Consider the following 16,246-nt stretch of genomic DNA (forward strand, 5'->3'; position numbering starts at 1 on the left):
CAGTTCAGCAGCTGATCAAGTGGGCTTTAGCACACAAAAGCTTATGCTGGTGTCTTGCGGCAACTTAAAGACTCCTGTTTTGGTACACCTGGAATTACCCCCGTAAACTGCAACTCAATATTTATTTAGTGCATTGTTATACTATATTGTACAATAAATTATCATATATGATTGTATTTGGATTATTCACCCATAGGAAAGCACTGCATTAAACTCCTAGTTTCAAATTACCAAGAAGGCACTGGCAAATGGATACATGTGTAGCTATAATAATCAAAGTTAACTTACACTCCATTTCAGCACATTGATGTAAGTAGTTTACATACTGAGCTTTCGATTGCCATACATTTACTGGGCAGCAGTTGCTGGAAGCGAGGCCATACCAAAATAAGCTTCAGGAACATGTCTGCTGGGCATGACTGCATATTTGTGTCAACGGGAAATGGGGTGGTGGTGGGGTTTCAGAAGGGAAATTAGTTGATCTTTACAGGAAAAGCAACTATGAATGGCGCAAGTACAAACCCAGCAGTTTTTCTTATTTGTTTACTTCATTGGTACCCCATTTTTTTCTGCCAGTGGAGACCCAAGGCATCACTCTCCTCTATTTTGGCCTCACAAAACCCCTTCCAAGCAGTAGCCCAAGTAGCCCAAGGTCACTCAGCAAGCTTCCACAGCAGTGTGTGGATTAGAGCCTGGATCTCCCAGGTTCCAGTTGGACACTCTAACCAGTACAAGGTGCTGAATGTGGAGCATATCCTAAAGTGTGTTTAGTATCATAGAGTGTAGGGGAGGTGGGGGGGGAGAGAGAATCTGGGAAGTTGCTGATGTGGGATAGAGGCACTTCATCTTCGAAAGGGCCCCTTGAAATCACAGTTATAGTGATAAGAAACTTCACAATTAGTTACAGTTGAAAGCAACAAACCTGCTTGACCTAATCTCTCATGAAGCAGAGTGTAGAAGCCTGATTTTTTTTTTTAAAGAGAATTTAGGCTTGGCAATTCCAGGTTGTGAAATCTGTGGAGCTTTGGGGTGGAGGCTGGGGAGGGTGGAGTTTGAGGAAGGAGCTTAGCAGGGATGTGAGTCTGTCCTCCAGAGCCACCATTTTCTCCAGGGGAACTGATCTCTGTAGTCTGGAGAGCACTCAGTCGTAATTGTGGGAGAATGCCAGGCCCCACCTCGATGTTGGCCAACCTACTAATTACACTTTGAAAAGTATAACTCACTGTGTCTTTATGAAACATATTTGATTTGCAGTAAGCTGTAGCTTTTCTATAGCAGTGTGGCATGCCTTGGATAGACCCAACGCCAAGACCAAAAGGTAACATTTAATCTTTGCTTCAACCAGTACTCAGTGCTATTAAAATTCTGTCTCTTTAGAGATGGTTCCTATCACTCCCTCTCCCTTGTAGATTCATTGTTCAAGAACTTGTAACCTGGAAAATTATCCTTCCCTTCAACCCATTAGCATGAATAAAGCTTACAAAGCAGTTGGTTACTGGAAGGAAATTGGTTTTGAGTATGATATAAGATTCTACACTTGTGGAGAATTTTTCTTACTATGTTTTCCATTGCCACTTGTATCAGAACCAATTCCAGTCTTGACAGGTAGAATAAGTAAACTCAGCAGTCATGGACTAAGAGGATAAGTCCTCTTGTGGATTAAAAACTGGTTAATTAACAGGAAACAGAGAGTGAATATAAATGGTCAGTTTGCACCGTGGAAGGTGGTAACCAGGGTTATTTTGGGGCAGGAACACGCAGGAACGGAGTTCCGGCTGGCTTCAGAGTTGGCCGCGCCCACTACAGCCGAAACCCCTGTGTGCATGGCTACAGAGGGAAGGCTTGGAGAGTGACCCCCCGGCGACTCCAAGGTGGGCAGGCCAGGGAGGCCCTGGAAGGATCGGGGAGCCATTTAAATGCCTCCCCATGCCTTCCCCGGCAAGCCAAGGGAAGACAGTTTAAACTACCTTCCCTTCAAGGGGGGGCTTGCCCAGGTTCCCCGCAGCCAGGAGGCGCCCAGACAAGCCAAGGGAAGGCAGTTTAAACTGCCTCCTCTCCCCTCCGCGGGGCGCCTGGGCAAGCCAAGGGAAGGCATGGGGTGTGGCCTAATATGCTAATGAGCTGCACTGTCAGGGGTGTGGTCTAATATCCTAATGAGTTTCTGCTGTTGGTTGTGGCCTATTATGCTAATGAGTTCCTGCTGGGCTTTTTCTACAAAAAAAGCCCTGGTGGTAAGTAGTTGGGTACTGCAGGTGTTGGTACTAGGTCTGGTGCTTTTTAACTTGTTCATTAATGATTTGGAGTTGGGAGTAAGCAGTGAAGTGGCTAAGTCTGTATATGACACTAAGTTGTTCAGGGCGGTGAGAACCAAGAAGGACTGTGAGGCACTCCAGAGGGATCTGTTGAGGCTGGCAAATGAGGTTCAACATGAGCAAGTGCAAAGTAACGCACATTGGAGCCAAAAATCCTAACTATAAATATATGTTGGTACTAACTGACCAGGAGAGAGATCTTGGAGTCATGGTAGATAACTCACTGAAGATGTCGACTGTATGTGCAACTGTAATACAAAAGGCAAATGCTATGCTGGGGATTATTAGGAAGGGGATTGAAAACAAATCAGCCAGTATCACAATGCCCTGTATAAATCTATGGTGTGGCCTCATTTGGGATACTTGGTACAGTTCTGGTCACTGCACTTCAAAAAAAGTTATTATAGCATTGGGAAAAGGTGCAGAAAAGGGCAATTAAAATGATTTAAGGGGATGGAACACCTTCCCTGTGAAGAAAGGTTAAAGCAGTCAGGGCTCTTTAGCTTGGAGAAATGACAATTGAGGGGTGACATAACAGAGGTTTACAAAATTATGAATGGGATTGAGAAGGAAGAGAAAGAAGTACTTTTCTCCCTTTCTCACAACACAAGAACTCCTGGGCACTCAATGAAATTAATGAGCAGTAGGCTTAGAACAGATAAAAGGAAGTACTTCTTCACCCAAAGAGTAATTAACACGTGGAATTCACTGCCACAGGGAGTGGTGGTGGCTACAAGCATAGACAGCTTCAAGCGGAGATTGGATAAACATATGAAGCAGAGGTCCATCAGTGGTTATTAGCCACAACATATAGATGGAACACTTCGTATTTTGTGTCCCTGCCCTCTGCTCTATTCTTTTTTCTCCAGTTTATTTTTGTGTATGTATTCTGCATCTACAACCAAAACCCACAGTTCTGCTTAACTATGGTTAACATCACTTGTGACCCGTGGAGGGGGTGTCCAATTTCCACCGACTTGGCCGACTTGGCCAAGTGCATAAGCAAGGGATGGGGCACACTGCACCCTCCCCTTTCTCTCTTCTCCTTTCCTCCCTGTTCTCCCACCCCCATTGGCTAGCTGCCGCTGGGCTGCTCCAGGCATCCATGACCCACAGAGGAATGCAAGACCGGTGGCTGGCTGGCTGGTCTGTTGGGAGGGGTGGCATCCTAAAGATTTTAATTAACCCCCCCCCACAAATGGGACTTAAAGCCTCTCCCACTGTTTCCAATGTGCAGATTGGCAAGCTAGAAGCATCAGACTCCCAGAGGACCTCCACAGGCTGCCCCTTTACCTACCCTCCAAGTGGTGTGCAGATTGGCTTTGGTGAAGGGGGAAAAGATCCCTCCCTAGAGTCCAATGTGCAAAGGGGATGGACGGAGGTGTCAAATGCCCCCCCCCCCCCCGGTTCGCAGCCACACGGAGTGTGTCAAACCCCCCCCCCCGCAGGCTAGCAGCATCAGACTCCCAGAGGACCTCCACAGGCTGTCCTACCTGCCCTCCAAGCAGTGTTCCCTCTAAGCTGAGTTAGTGTGAGCTAGCTCACAGTTTTTTAGCCTCCGGATCACACATTTTTATCTTAGCTCAGGAAGGATGGCTCCAGAGCAAACTAACTTATGCAGTAGCCAAATCACTCGCTCACAATTTTAATGCCAGTAGCTCACAGAGTAGATTTTTTGCTTACGAGACTCCACAGCTTAGAGGGAACATTGCCTCCAAGTTGTGTGTTAGGTGAAAATTAAGTAGAAGAGGAAATAGGGGTGGGGGAATGGGCAAAGACGAATAAAGCAGTTAAGTAGTCTGCTTATTATTCCCTCTAAATTGGAAGCTGAAGAGCAAAAAGGTCCGGGGAGAAACCACTTTTAGATACTCTGGGGCAACGTGGTGATGACTGTGAAGTCACCTGAGAACAGCCATAAAACAATGCAGAATCTGGAAAGAGCTGTGATACAGTAGGAAAGTGAGAGTGGGATGCAATGTGGAGTGATATTCTGCTTCCAACATGGCTGTGGACAAACTGCGGGGGAACAGACGGGTGCAGAAAAGACCGAAGTTCACCTTAAAGGCTCGACTGCTCCTATTCTCTGGAGTAAGCTACACGTAGCTGTTAGTGCAGAAAGGGCCTATATCTGGGGCAGTGATGCTCTGTATTCTTGGTACTTGGGGGACAACAGTGGGAGGGCTTCTGGAGTTCTGGCCACGCTGGTGGACCTCTTGATGGCACCTGGCTTTTGGCCACTGTGTGACACAGACTGGATGGGCCACTGGCCTGATCCAACATGACTTCTCTTATGTTCTTATTTTTCATGGATATTCAAATTCATAATCTTTCCTTAAGTGGAAAGGATCAAAGAATAGCTTCCTGGGTAGCATCCTTTGCTACAGATCGAACCTGAGAAAAATTTATTCAGAACGTTCTGCTGCAGTTCTTAAGATCATATGTATCATTTTTGTTGTTATGATCTTACTTTTGCTCTCTGTCAGAGGAAATAGACTGTTAAGACTGCTCCAAATATTTGTAAATTTGATTTGCTTTGACTTGTTTTGATTATATATTTTATTTGTTTGCAATCATCTCGGCTTAATAGCAATAAAACTGAACTAATTCGTATGGTGAGAGCAGAGCTTGTGTAACTCTAGCGGTAACTGAATCAGAGCCCCTTCTTTGTTTACATCCTTTAGCACATCATCTTGGGACAATCTTTCCTTGAATGGCTCTTGCACAAGGCAAATGTTTGCACCCACAGGGCAGGAACCGCTGGCTCGTAGAGGAGGCCTGTGTTTGGTCGTCTCCCTATTTTAATTAGCCCCTGCTGTTCGAGGGCCTGGGAACCATGCAGAAGCACTCTCTGCTGACTCTGCCTGCCAGAGCAGCTGTTTTTCTTTACTCTTTTGCATCTGGATGGAAATAAGAAGGCTGGGGAGGGAAATAACGATATGGGATCAAGAAAACAAAGCAGTAGGAGTGAGGGTGAGAATTGCTTCCCCTACCAAAACCATAATCACTTTTTGGAACATATGCATTTCTGGTCTGATCACTTTTGAAGTGGGGGGTTTCTTTTTCTTTTTTGGTAAAGTCCTATTTTTCTGCAAAGCTAGGAAATCCCTTCCTTGTTTGTGGGTGGCCTGGTTTGGCTGCTTTCATCATGGGAACAACAGTTCACCCACTTTATGATTTTATGGAGTGAAGACAGACTAGCTGCCAGCCTTGTTTTGGGCTGTTTTAGCACTGTCTGGACTTGGTGGTGGTGAAGGTATTACAACTCAGGTTGCCAATTGGCTTGGAGAAAAATGTCCTGTCCCTTTTTGCAGAGGGTTAATAAGTTTTATGTACCGAGAGGTGTTATTTACCTCCATACCATCAGATACTTCCGACTACCCATTTCCACACAGTCAACCTCTATTAAAAGGCAGGACATTTTCCGTTGGATGCTGCAGGCTCATTCAGTCCTTGGATCGTAGCTGGCCATCACTTTGCAAAAAGTTGTAATACAATACCTAGTGAAAGCTGTTGTGTTTTCCACACTCCAAACCATACTGCCCAGGTGTGGTGCCTCCTCTGGATAGTATTTTCAACTTTCATAGGGTGTTATGTTGAATACAAAGACCAGGTGCAACTTTCACAATCTTTGTATCCCTTACTTATAATTGCAAGTTATAATTATTACAGTGCTTAACTCTCCTTAGCAACAGCTTTAACTGAACATCAACCAAAGAAAGGTTTACTGTATTATTGATGCATTATTACTAGGGCAGTACATACTGAGCTTTTACTTGGCTCTGTTCCGAGTACCAAAGCATGTCCCTTGATCCAAGCAAAATGTTCTAACCTTTCACCTCTAGCAGGAAACTCGCTCCTCATAATGGTGACAGTTTGCAAGCATACAACTGACTAGGCTAGCAGCATAGGCCTGCACAATTTAGTAGATTACAAGAGAAGTACATTCTCCTATCAGGTGCTCGACAAACCACAGGTTCTTGTTGTTTGTTTTTAAAATGCTCATTGGATTGAGAGAGAGAGAGAGAGGGCGAAGCTGGCAAGTAAAGGCTTATTTTAAAAGGGAACTATTTTTCCTGCAAAGTTTTTCTACTCTTTGCCAAACAGAGCTGTAACCAGAAAAGGTGGTTTTGATTCTCACTTTTGATTCTCGCTGATTAGAAGGATCTCACTGTGCATCTGTTCAACTTGTTTGGCTATGCAGGTAACAATTTGTGTAGGCCTGACTTTAATGAGTTTTGCCTTCCTTTATATCTATCTCTCTAAGGGCTAAAAGCATACTGTTGCTTTCATGTGAAAATGTGCTAGCAAATATTCATGGGCTGCACCGGAGTTACCGTAGCTGTTTTCTGTTGGTCTGATGCATTTGTATCCCACTCTTCCTCCACAGATCTCAAGGTGGTTTTTGTTAAGTCGCGAACTTAACAAAGAAGTCGGAGAGTGATTTCAGCAAGAATGCGGTTTTATTCTTCAGCTTCGTTACTTCTCCAACACGGTACAACAATCGCCAGCCAGAACCCATCAGAGCATAAATACACTGGCTTGTCTATATTTAAACCTTCCCGGCTAGTGTAGCCACACCCCCTGTACAGATAACAACCTATGAGGTTGAAGAGTTAACATCCAATCACAAGCGATCCCGCTTTGCATGGTGATTGGCAGACACATTCTGGGCTAGGACTCCTATTGGTTACATTAGGATCCTAGCCCAGGGCGAAGCTTAACATTGCGTTTCAATCAGGCGATTCGCATATCAGTATTTACATTCAAGTCAATACATAACACAATCACAGGGTCCAAAGGGGGCCTGGGAAATGTACCGGTAGGCCCTGAAGTCACTCTAGTACAGGCTTCCCCGGAGCCGCTCGGCCTCCCTAAAGCGTAGAGGCCGCACTGCTATAAGTCTAGGATCCATGACAGCGGGTCACAACCAATGTTCCCTCTAAGCTGTAGAGTCTTGTGAGCAAAAATTCTACTTTTTGAGCTACTGGCATTAAAGTTGTGAGCGAGCGATTTGGCTACTGCATAAATTAGTTTGCTCTGGAGCAGTGTTCCCTCTAAGCTGAGTTAGTGTGAGCTACCTTACAGTTTTTTAGCCTCCGGCTCACACATTTTTGCCTTAGCTCAGGAAGGATGGCTCCAGAGCAAACTAATTTACACAGTAGCCAAATGGCTCGCTCCCAACTTTAATGCCAGTAGCTCACAAAGTAGAATTTTTGCTCACAAGACTCCACAGCTTAGAGGGAACATTGCTCTGGAGCCATCCTTCCTGAGCTAAGACAGAAATGTGTGAGCTGGAGGCTAAAAAAACTGTGAGCTAGCTCACACTCACTCAGCTTAGAGGGTACACTGATGGTGATAGGTGATTGCCAGAAAGGGGTGAAAGGGACTTTTAAAATAATTAAATGTTTAGTCTAGCTCTGTTAATGAAGGAGGAAACTGAAATGTTAAACTAAATAACCCTGTCTTTTTAAATTGCTTACTTACATACGTTTTCCAAAGTAAAGTTAAAAAGTGAATGAACATGTATTGATGTAAGGAGATAGTGATTTTCTCACAGCTGAAAGGAGAGAAACTATAAACAAGGTAATGAATAAATTCACTCGCAAGGGGTTGAAAAACCCTTAGATGAAGATTGAGCCAGACATATCCCAACCTTAGTGGGTTCACAGTCAATTTGCACTGCAGCAGATCTGAGATAATCACAAGGCCATGATTTAAGTCAAAAATCCATCTATGAACTCCATTCCAGTGCCCTCTCACTCAAAACATTTTTTCTGGAGTACAGGTCATACATGGAAATTTCCAGAAGACTGAAATATGGCTCCTCTAGATATGTGTGACATAAAGGTGTTTTTCTTTAAATTATGGGTCATATTTAAATATAACAATATTGTTCGTACAATAAAATTCCCATTTTTTTTAAAAAAACAACATACTTAAATGGTTTTATGATGATGTATAGCTTATTTTGTTACGATAACTGATGCAAGGGTAAACATTCCACGTCTGGTTCTAATGATGATATTGTCATACAGCAAATCATAAACCATTTGCTAGTCAACAGTACTATCATTAACAACAGAGTTGGAAGATGTCAGTTGCAAATGTGCTTCAGCTACAAGGAAATGCACCAGTTTATACAGGAACCTGAGGTGGCAGTTAACAAACAATGAACTCCATCCCTTGATGATCTGCATTCTGCATTCATGCCACGCTTCCAGCTGGAGCGCCAAAGGAATAAATGGAAAATCGGTATTTTTTTGAGCTTAGCAGGTTTTACTGTACAAATATTATTTCATTATTTTTCAAAGGGACATTGTCATCATGACACAAATTTTAAAAAATATGTGTCCTGAAAAATTCTGGGATGGGGCAAATCACGGCTTTAGAGAAACCAAATTAGCAATGTTAGTTGAAGGAATCTTGTGATAATAGGAATCAAATCAGAATATCTGGCAATATTTTGGCCTTCACCATTTGCTCATTTGATAAGCTTTACCACATTTATCAAAGCAGTCTATATGCATTTAGCATCATCCATATTGCCTAGAATTAGGGCTGGATTATCACGTGATGGGGCCTTAATCTACATCACTTTAAGAGGCCCCATACCATAAAAAAAACCCTCGATTATTATACTTACAGAAACGACACCGGACACGTGCAAAAATAAATCTTTTATATTTACAAAAGTGAAGGCAAACATAATCTAATTTTTAAAAAATATCTAGAGTCCCTCAATATTGTGGGGAATTTTGTTTACCTAGTCCAATTCCACCTCTGCTTAATATTCCTTAAAAGAGAAAAAAGCACAGCAGAGAGTTTTTGAGTTGCTGTGAAGCCAGTGTGGTTAGAAACAAAGATCATGTGTACTTGGAAAACAAAAGACATAGGTATGAACTAAGATAGTAGGAATCTTGAGCATTGGAATGGGGTTTAAACATGATATGCAGACTTTTGCCACATATAGGTGCACCAACTTTCGTTCCAGTATCTCTCAACAACTTGCTAGCAGCAGTTGGATAAGATCTGGGCTGAATTTGTTTCTCTTCTGCTTGTAAGTATTTATTCTGTGCATATGTCTTTGGCATGGCCTGAAAGACAAGAGCTCATGGGTTCTTTGTCGTTGGATCTCAAATTATGCCTTACACCCTGAGGCTCTGAAGTGAGCTTGGTCAGTGAATCCAGGATCTGCCTACATTTGTTGGGTTCCCTTTACTTATTTAATATGTATTTTGTAAGCCACTTTGGGACCCACTGGGAAGAAAAAAATTGCATAGAAGTATTTAAATAAGTAAAATAGGATCTTGAAGGCAAACTTTATTGTGTTAAAATCTATTTTTGCTTCCCCCCCCCCTTCTCCCTTTCAAAATGGATGCAGGGGTCTTAAAGCCATAAATATACATACCACTTTTCTCTGTAAATACCTCCTTATTCAAGTCAGACTTGCCTTGTGTGTTACTTGCCTTGTGTGCTATCTTTCCTGTTTCTTCTATAATTGCCCTGTTTTGTCTACCCATATTTGCATATTACTTTTGATATGCTAGCTGTTGCACTGTGCACTTTCCAGAGTTTTCATGTTGTTTCCGAAACATATATATAACCATTTTGAGTTTTGCCAAATTATTTTATAAGTGATGGTTTCCTAATCCTTAGCCATTTTACAAATATCTGTGGGTGTGCTTAGGGTTCCCAACCCCCAGGTGGAAGTGGGGGATCCCCTGATTTGGCAGGCTCCAATCCACCGCCAGCCAGCTGGCTGCTGCGGAAGCCCTGCCTCAACTCTTTTAGGCAGTTAATATATATTTGGTAACCAAATTGCTTAATTTTGTGAAATTGTAACTGTAATTGTAATGTACTGTATGTATATATGGAATGGAATGGGAAGCCCTGCCTCCAACACCTACCACCCAGCACAATGTTCCCAGAGTGATGATGTCATGTGGAAGTGACATCATTATGCTGGTAACACTGTGCGGTGATGCTCTAGTATTTTGGGCAAAACTCTATGGTAGAAGAAGGAGAAGAGTTGGTGTCAAAGTGGCTTACAATCACCTTCCCTTCCTTTCCCCACAACAGGTAGGTGGGTCTGAGAGAGCTCTGAGAAGGACAGTGACTGACCTAACATCAACCAGCTGGCTTCATGTGGAGGAGTGCGTAATCAAACCTGGTTCTCCAGTTTAGAGTCTGCCGCTCTTAACCACTACACCAAACTGGTAACCATAGTGTTTTGCCCAAAATACTAGAGCATCACCATGTGGTGTACCCAGCATAACGATGTCACTTCCTCGTAACATCAACACACTGGGGATATTGTACGCGGTGATGTCGCCGTGCCCCCACACTCACGAAGCGCTCTCCCCTACCCTCCCACCGGGGAGCGAAGAAGACCTGGCAACCCTGGGTGTGATTTTAGTTCAAGGCTGAAAGATAAAACAGTATCCTGAACACCTAGGGTTGGCAGGTATCTTCCTAGAGTAGTGCTGCCAGCTCTAGGTTGGTAAATTCCTGGATATTTGGGGGTGGAACCTGGGAAGGGCATGGTTTTGGGAGGAGAGAGAACCTCAATGCCTTCGAGCCCACTCTCCAAAGCAGCCATCTTCCCCAGGGGAATTGATCTCCAGTGTGTAATTCTGGGAGATCTCTAAGTCTCATCTGGAGCTTGGCAACCCTAGCTGGAGTGGAAATCTACCACCCCAGCTCCAGTTGCCCACCGCTGCTCTGGTGATCAACAGGAGAAAAATAAAAAAAAATCACTGTTGGTGCAATGACGTTACATTCTTTTCAGGGGAAACCTGGAAGTAATGTCATGCCTCCCCAAGAATGGTCAGAAACCTCTGGTGATTCTAAAGAGGCATACTGGCATTTCTGGGTTAGCAGTGTTGTGTCAGCAGTGCCCACCCAGCTCCTGCCTAAACACCTCAGCTTTCACTTTAATATCTTATTCTTCAAGTAAGATCAGGGGTCATTTCCTGCAGGAGCACTCAGGAGCGGAGCTCCGGCAGTAAAGAGCCCAGGGGGTGGTCACATGCAACAAGCCCCACCCCCTGCTCCCAGCATCCCTCAGTCAGAGTAAGAAGCAGCCAGGTACATTGCAGAGCTCCCCCTGCCCCCCCAGTCCAAAACAGTCCAGTGGCACCTTTAAGACCAAGTTTTATTTAGGTACAAGCTCTCCCTCCTCTGCGAGGACAGATCTGCACGTTCCCCCACCCCCATAGCTAGCAATCCAAAACAGTCCAGTGGAGCCTGAGCGGTGAGTGTTGCCTTCTGACACACTTCCGGTTGCAATGTTCCCTCCAGGGGTCATTTCGTAGAAAAAGAGCTAGGGGAACTCATTAGCATAACTCATTAGCATATGCCACAACCCCTGACATCAGGGGCCCGGTGGTGGACCTGCAAGGCCAGCGGGAGTGCGAGGAAGCCCCGCCAAGGCCCTCCCTGGCCCCAGGCAGGCAGGGGTGGGGAGAGGCGGGGAGGAAGCAACTTACCCTCCCTCTTCTCCTGCCTCCTCCTGGCTGAATGAGGGCTGGAAGCGGGGCGGCCGGAAGCAGGGGGCGGGGCTTCATCATGTGCCCCGCCCCCCTGCACCTCACCCGGGGGGACTGCGTTCCCCCGTGTTCCCCCCCGAAATGACCTCTGGTTCCCTCTAAGCTGTGGAGTCCTGTGAGCAAAAATTCTACTTTGTGAGCTACTGACATTAAAGTTGTGAGCAGGTGATTTGGCTGCTGCATAAATTAGTTTGCTCTGGAGTCGTCCTTCCTGAGCTAAGACAAAAATGTGTGAGCCGGAGGCTAAAAAACTGTGAGCTAGCTCACACTAACTCAGCTTAGAGGGAACACTGGTCAGGGGGTGTGGCATATGCAAACAAGTTATTCTAATGATTTATGCTAATGAGCTCCTGCACCTCTTTTTCTACGAAATGACCCCTGAGTAAGATAGTGCATTTTCAGCACAGTATCATCTGCATTCCTCTTCCCCCTTTGAAAACAGAAGAGGGGGAGTTGAGCTGGCTTTTGAGCATCCAAAGGGAGAATTTTGTTGTGAACCCTCCTTCTGCATTTCAGCATGATCACTCAGTCTTGAAATCGGATTCTGCACTATGTTCTGTTATCTCCCCCCCGCCCCCCAGAAATAAAAGTGGGGACTGAGCTGGGTTTGTCCTAGTAAGAGAGCTGTCCTGAAATTGTACACCAACTCTTATTCCAGTGTGTGTCACTTTTCAAATGAAATATCATATTAAATTAGGTTTTACATTTTTCCTGTGTTCTTTAAAAATGTGTGCTGAGGTTCATATTTTTCCAGAATGTGTGAATCAGCTTCAGTTCCATTTGTCTTGGTGTTCATGGGAGATACTACATTGTGTTGTTATTTGCATTTTACTGCCCCTTTGGAAAACAGAAGTATATGTGGGAGGAGGGTTGAAATATAGAATTGTGTCCTGTTCTACTTCACACTGATATTTCAATGTTCAATGGATCTACCATGTTACTGACAGCCAAGCAGAATGTCAAATGGACAAATTACATTGAACATCTCCATATGCTTAGCCAGCATTCAGTCTGATCAGGTATTCTGCTGCACAAAGCTACCACAGTGCAGGATGCGATCTACCACCCCAGTGCTGGAATCAGGAAACACTTCTGTGTCTTCCTCAGGAACTGTACCCTGTGCCCACCTTTTTGTATTGAGGCAGTAAGAATGATCAACATCAGGGGTCATTTCATAGAAAAAGAGGTGCAGGAGCTCATTAGCATCACTTATTAGTACAACTTATTTGCATATGCCACACCCCCTGACATCACCAGAAGTGTGTCAGAAGGCAACACCCACTGCTCAGGCTCCACTGGACTGTTTTGGATTGCTAGCTATTGAGGGGGGGGGGATGTGCAGATCTATCCTTGCAGAGGAGGGAGAGCTTGTACCTGAATAAAACTTGGTCTTAAAGGTGGCACTGGACTGTTTTGGATTGCTAGCTATGGGTGGGGGGAAATGTGCAGATCTGCCCTCACAGAGGAGGGAGAGCTTGTACTTGATGGTGGGCTGGGGGAGGGGGCTCTGCAACTTACCTGGCTGCTTCTTGCTCCTCGTGGCCCAACTGAGGGCTGCTGGGAGCAGGGGGTGGGGCTTGTTGCATGTGCCCACCCCCTGGGCTCCTTACTGCTGGAGCTCCGCTCCTGTGCGCTTCCGCAGGAAATGACCCCTGATCGACATGCTTCATGGTACGCTAGGGTGAGGGGGCTAGTCAGGGGAAAATGTTCCTGAATCAGACCTGGCAACTCTAACTGGTGGGGACTGTCAGGGGAGCTATTTAAGCTCCTGCTCCTAGATCCAAGGAGGACACGACTGGGGCTGCTCCTCTCTCCACAAAACTAACTCAGAGAGAATGGCAGGAGAAGGAAGGGAAAGTCCCGATGGGTGACGATTCAATCCCCTCGCCTCCCGGTCTGAGGCCTCTGTGGGGGCTGAGAGTGGACTGAGTAGTACATCCTCTCTTGGACTAATCTCTGAGGTCCAGGGTTTCCAGTTCTGGGCTGGGAAACACCTGGAGATTTTGAGGATGGAGCCTGGGAAGGGGAGGGTTCGGGGGGAGGGGAGGGACCTTGGCACAGTCTACTGCTATAAAGTCCACTCTTCAAAGCAGCCATTTTCTCCAAGGGAACTGCTCTTGGTCATCTGGAGATAAGCTGTAATAGCGGGAGATTTCCAGGTACCACCTGGAGGTTGGCAACCCTAAAAAAAAGGCCCATCAGCCATGGATCAGGAGATGGCCTTCCCTTTGTGCCACTTGTGCTGGCCCACCTCCTCGCAACCTGAAAGAGGGATCATCTCCCCCTGGCACTGGCATAGCTTTGCTGGCAGTGAGGATTATCTGAGTGGCTTTCCCCTATTTACTGTGCAGTGGCACAACATTCAGCTGAAGCAGGCATTAGCAAGGATGGTTCAAGTGGCATTATAGGTGAAAAAGTGTACCAAATATAGAGCTAGATCCTGCAGATCTATTGCATTGGTATAAGCTCTGCCTCTTGAGTCAGGGGATGGCTTCTGCTGTTGGTGAAAAACAACTCCACTCGTGCAATGGATCTCATGGGAGCCATCCCGTAAACTGCATTTCTATATTTTAGGCTGCTGGGGAAATAGGTGTATTCTCCAGTAGTTCGGCTCCCTTGGTGTCACTTAAAAACAGTAGATGCTATTGAAGTTGTTACATGTCCGTATGTGTAAAATGAAAGAAGTGCATTACTTTTCAGGATAGACCGTGGCTATTCTATTTCAGTGGCTGTGTTAAAAAAACAAAAGCTTTAAGTAACTGTTTTATTAGGATATTTGTCAGTGGGGATCCAATCTTCTTTAAGGAACAAGAATCAAAACACAGTGTTAACTGGGGGATTTCAATCAATTTTAATTAAAGCAATTTTGTTACCAAACTACTTAATGACTTACTAAATATTACTAAGTGTGCCTTGCCAGAACAGCTTTTGTTTTTCATTAGTGGCTTTTTGCCACAAGAAATGATCTCATCCCTTCAGATATAGGGTTCTATTTCCTTTGAGCTTAACTACGAATGTCAGCTTTTCTTGTGCAATTAAATTGCTAACTCTCAGAAGAGCGATAAAAAGCTGTACTTCCTCTACTGGCATAACTTCTCAAATCAGGAAGTAGAAAAACCAATTTCTTAAATGAGCTGCAAATGAGCAGAGAGGGCAGTTGCAAGGAAATTACGTTAATGCAGATTTACTGTTTTGTTTTTTTGTTTAAAAAAAGACTTTCTGAAGCGTAATTTTTTTTTTACAATTTATGGATCGGGTCCAGACTAATTTTTCACTAATGTAAAGGGCGATATAATTTCTGCCAATTCCCCTTTCATGCTGCAGGCTCCCAGTTTGCCCCATATGTCTTTCCTGGAAGTCTCCCGGCCCCCCAGGAACAGCATTTTGGGGATGCAGAAGAAGGAGGGAGGCAAGATAAGTTCTGTTAGTAGGAAACTTAGTCTGGATTCTGCCCTTGCTTTCATGGATGCTTATTTAGGTAATCAAGAACACATTTCAAAACTCTGTTTCAAAATTAATAAAGTTCTGTTAGTAGTCCCACTAACTGCTCTGAACTTACTCAGGAGCAAACAGTACTGTGGATCATGGTCCAATTAACTTGACAAGGGGATCTCTGATAGAGATCAGTGGCAATTCAGACTTGACATTCCACTATACAGTTCTGTTGCTTCTAGCTATATACCAAGGGGCCAGCTTGGTGTAGTGGTTAGGAGTGTGGACTCTAATCTGGGAGAACCGGAAATGCTTCCCCACTCCTCCACATGCAGCTGCTGGCGTGACCTTGGGTTCTGGAAAGAGCAGTTCTCAAAAGAGCCCACCTACCTCACAGGGTGTCTGTTGTGGGGAGGGAAAGGGAAAGGAGATTGTAAGCCACTCTGAGACTCCTTTGGGTAGTGAAGGATGGGGTAGAAATCCAATCTCTTTTTCTTCTTCTTCTTCCAGATGGAAGTGGGAGATCAAAGGCGTAGACTTTCCAATTTCCGGGGGGGGGGGGGGGGGGGGGAGGGGGGATTCTTGTGAACTGTGCCAGGTCCTTAAAAGAACTGAGGCCCAGTGACATCATAGGGAGGAGCCAGTGACATCACAGGCTGTTGTCACTATTTATGGAGGCGGAACCATGTGGGATTTAGGAAGGGGTTCTCCAGAAATTTAGGGGGACCTGGAAACCCTTGAGAGCCCCCCTAGCCAGGCCCAACGGCTCAGAAACAAAGCATGGCATGGGCAAAATCCTCTACATAAAACCCTGGAGAACCACTGCCAGTCTGAGTAGACAATGATGACACTGATGGACTGATGGTAGAGAAATCATGCTTTGTGTGCCAAAGGATAAAGGTTTAAACCGAGAAGGTCTAAGAAAACAGGTGTTGGAAAGGATCTTTCTCTGTC

The 16,246-nt window shown here is 44.9% G+C and overlaps 1 protein-coding gene across 2 annotated transcripts in view; it reads right to left on the minus strand.

The window, feature by feature from the left end:
- Window positions 1–16,246, minus strand: part of BLNK (B-cell linker) — a 143,175-nt gene that overhangs the window by 99,741 nt on the left and 27,188 nt on the right. The gene's annotated exons all lie outside the window — the stretch shown is intronic.

Source organism: Gekko japonicus, unplaced genomic scaffold (genome assembly GCF_001447785.1).
Source record: "Gekko japonicus isolate JY-2015 unplaced genomic scaffold, Gekko_japonicus_V1.1 scaffold335, whole genome shotgun sequence".
Classification (NCBI taxonomy): domain Eukaryota; kingdom Metazoa; phylum Chordata; class Lepidosauria; order Squamata; family Gekkonidae; genus Gekko; species Gekko japonicus.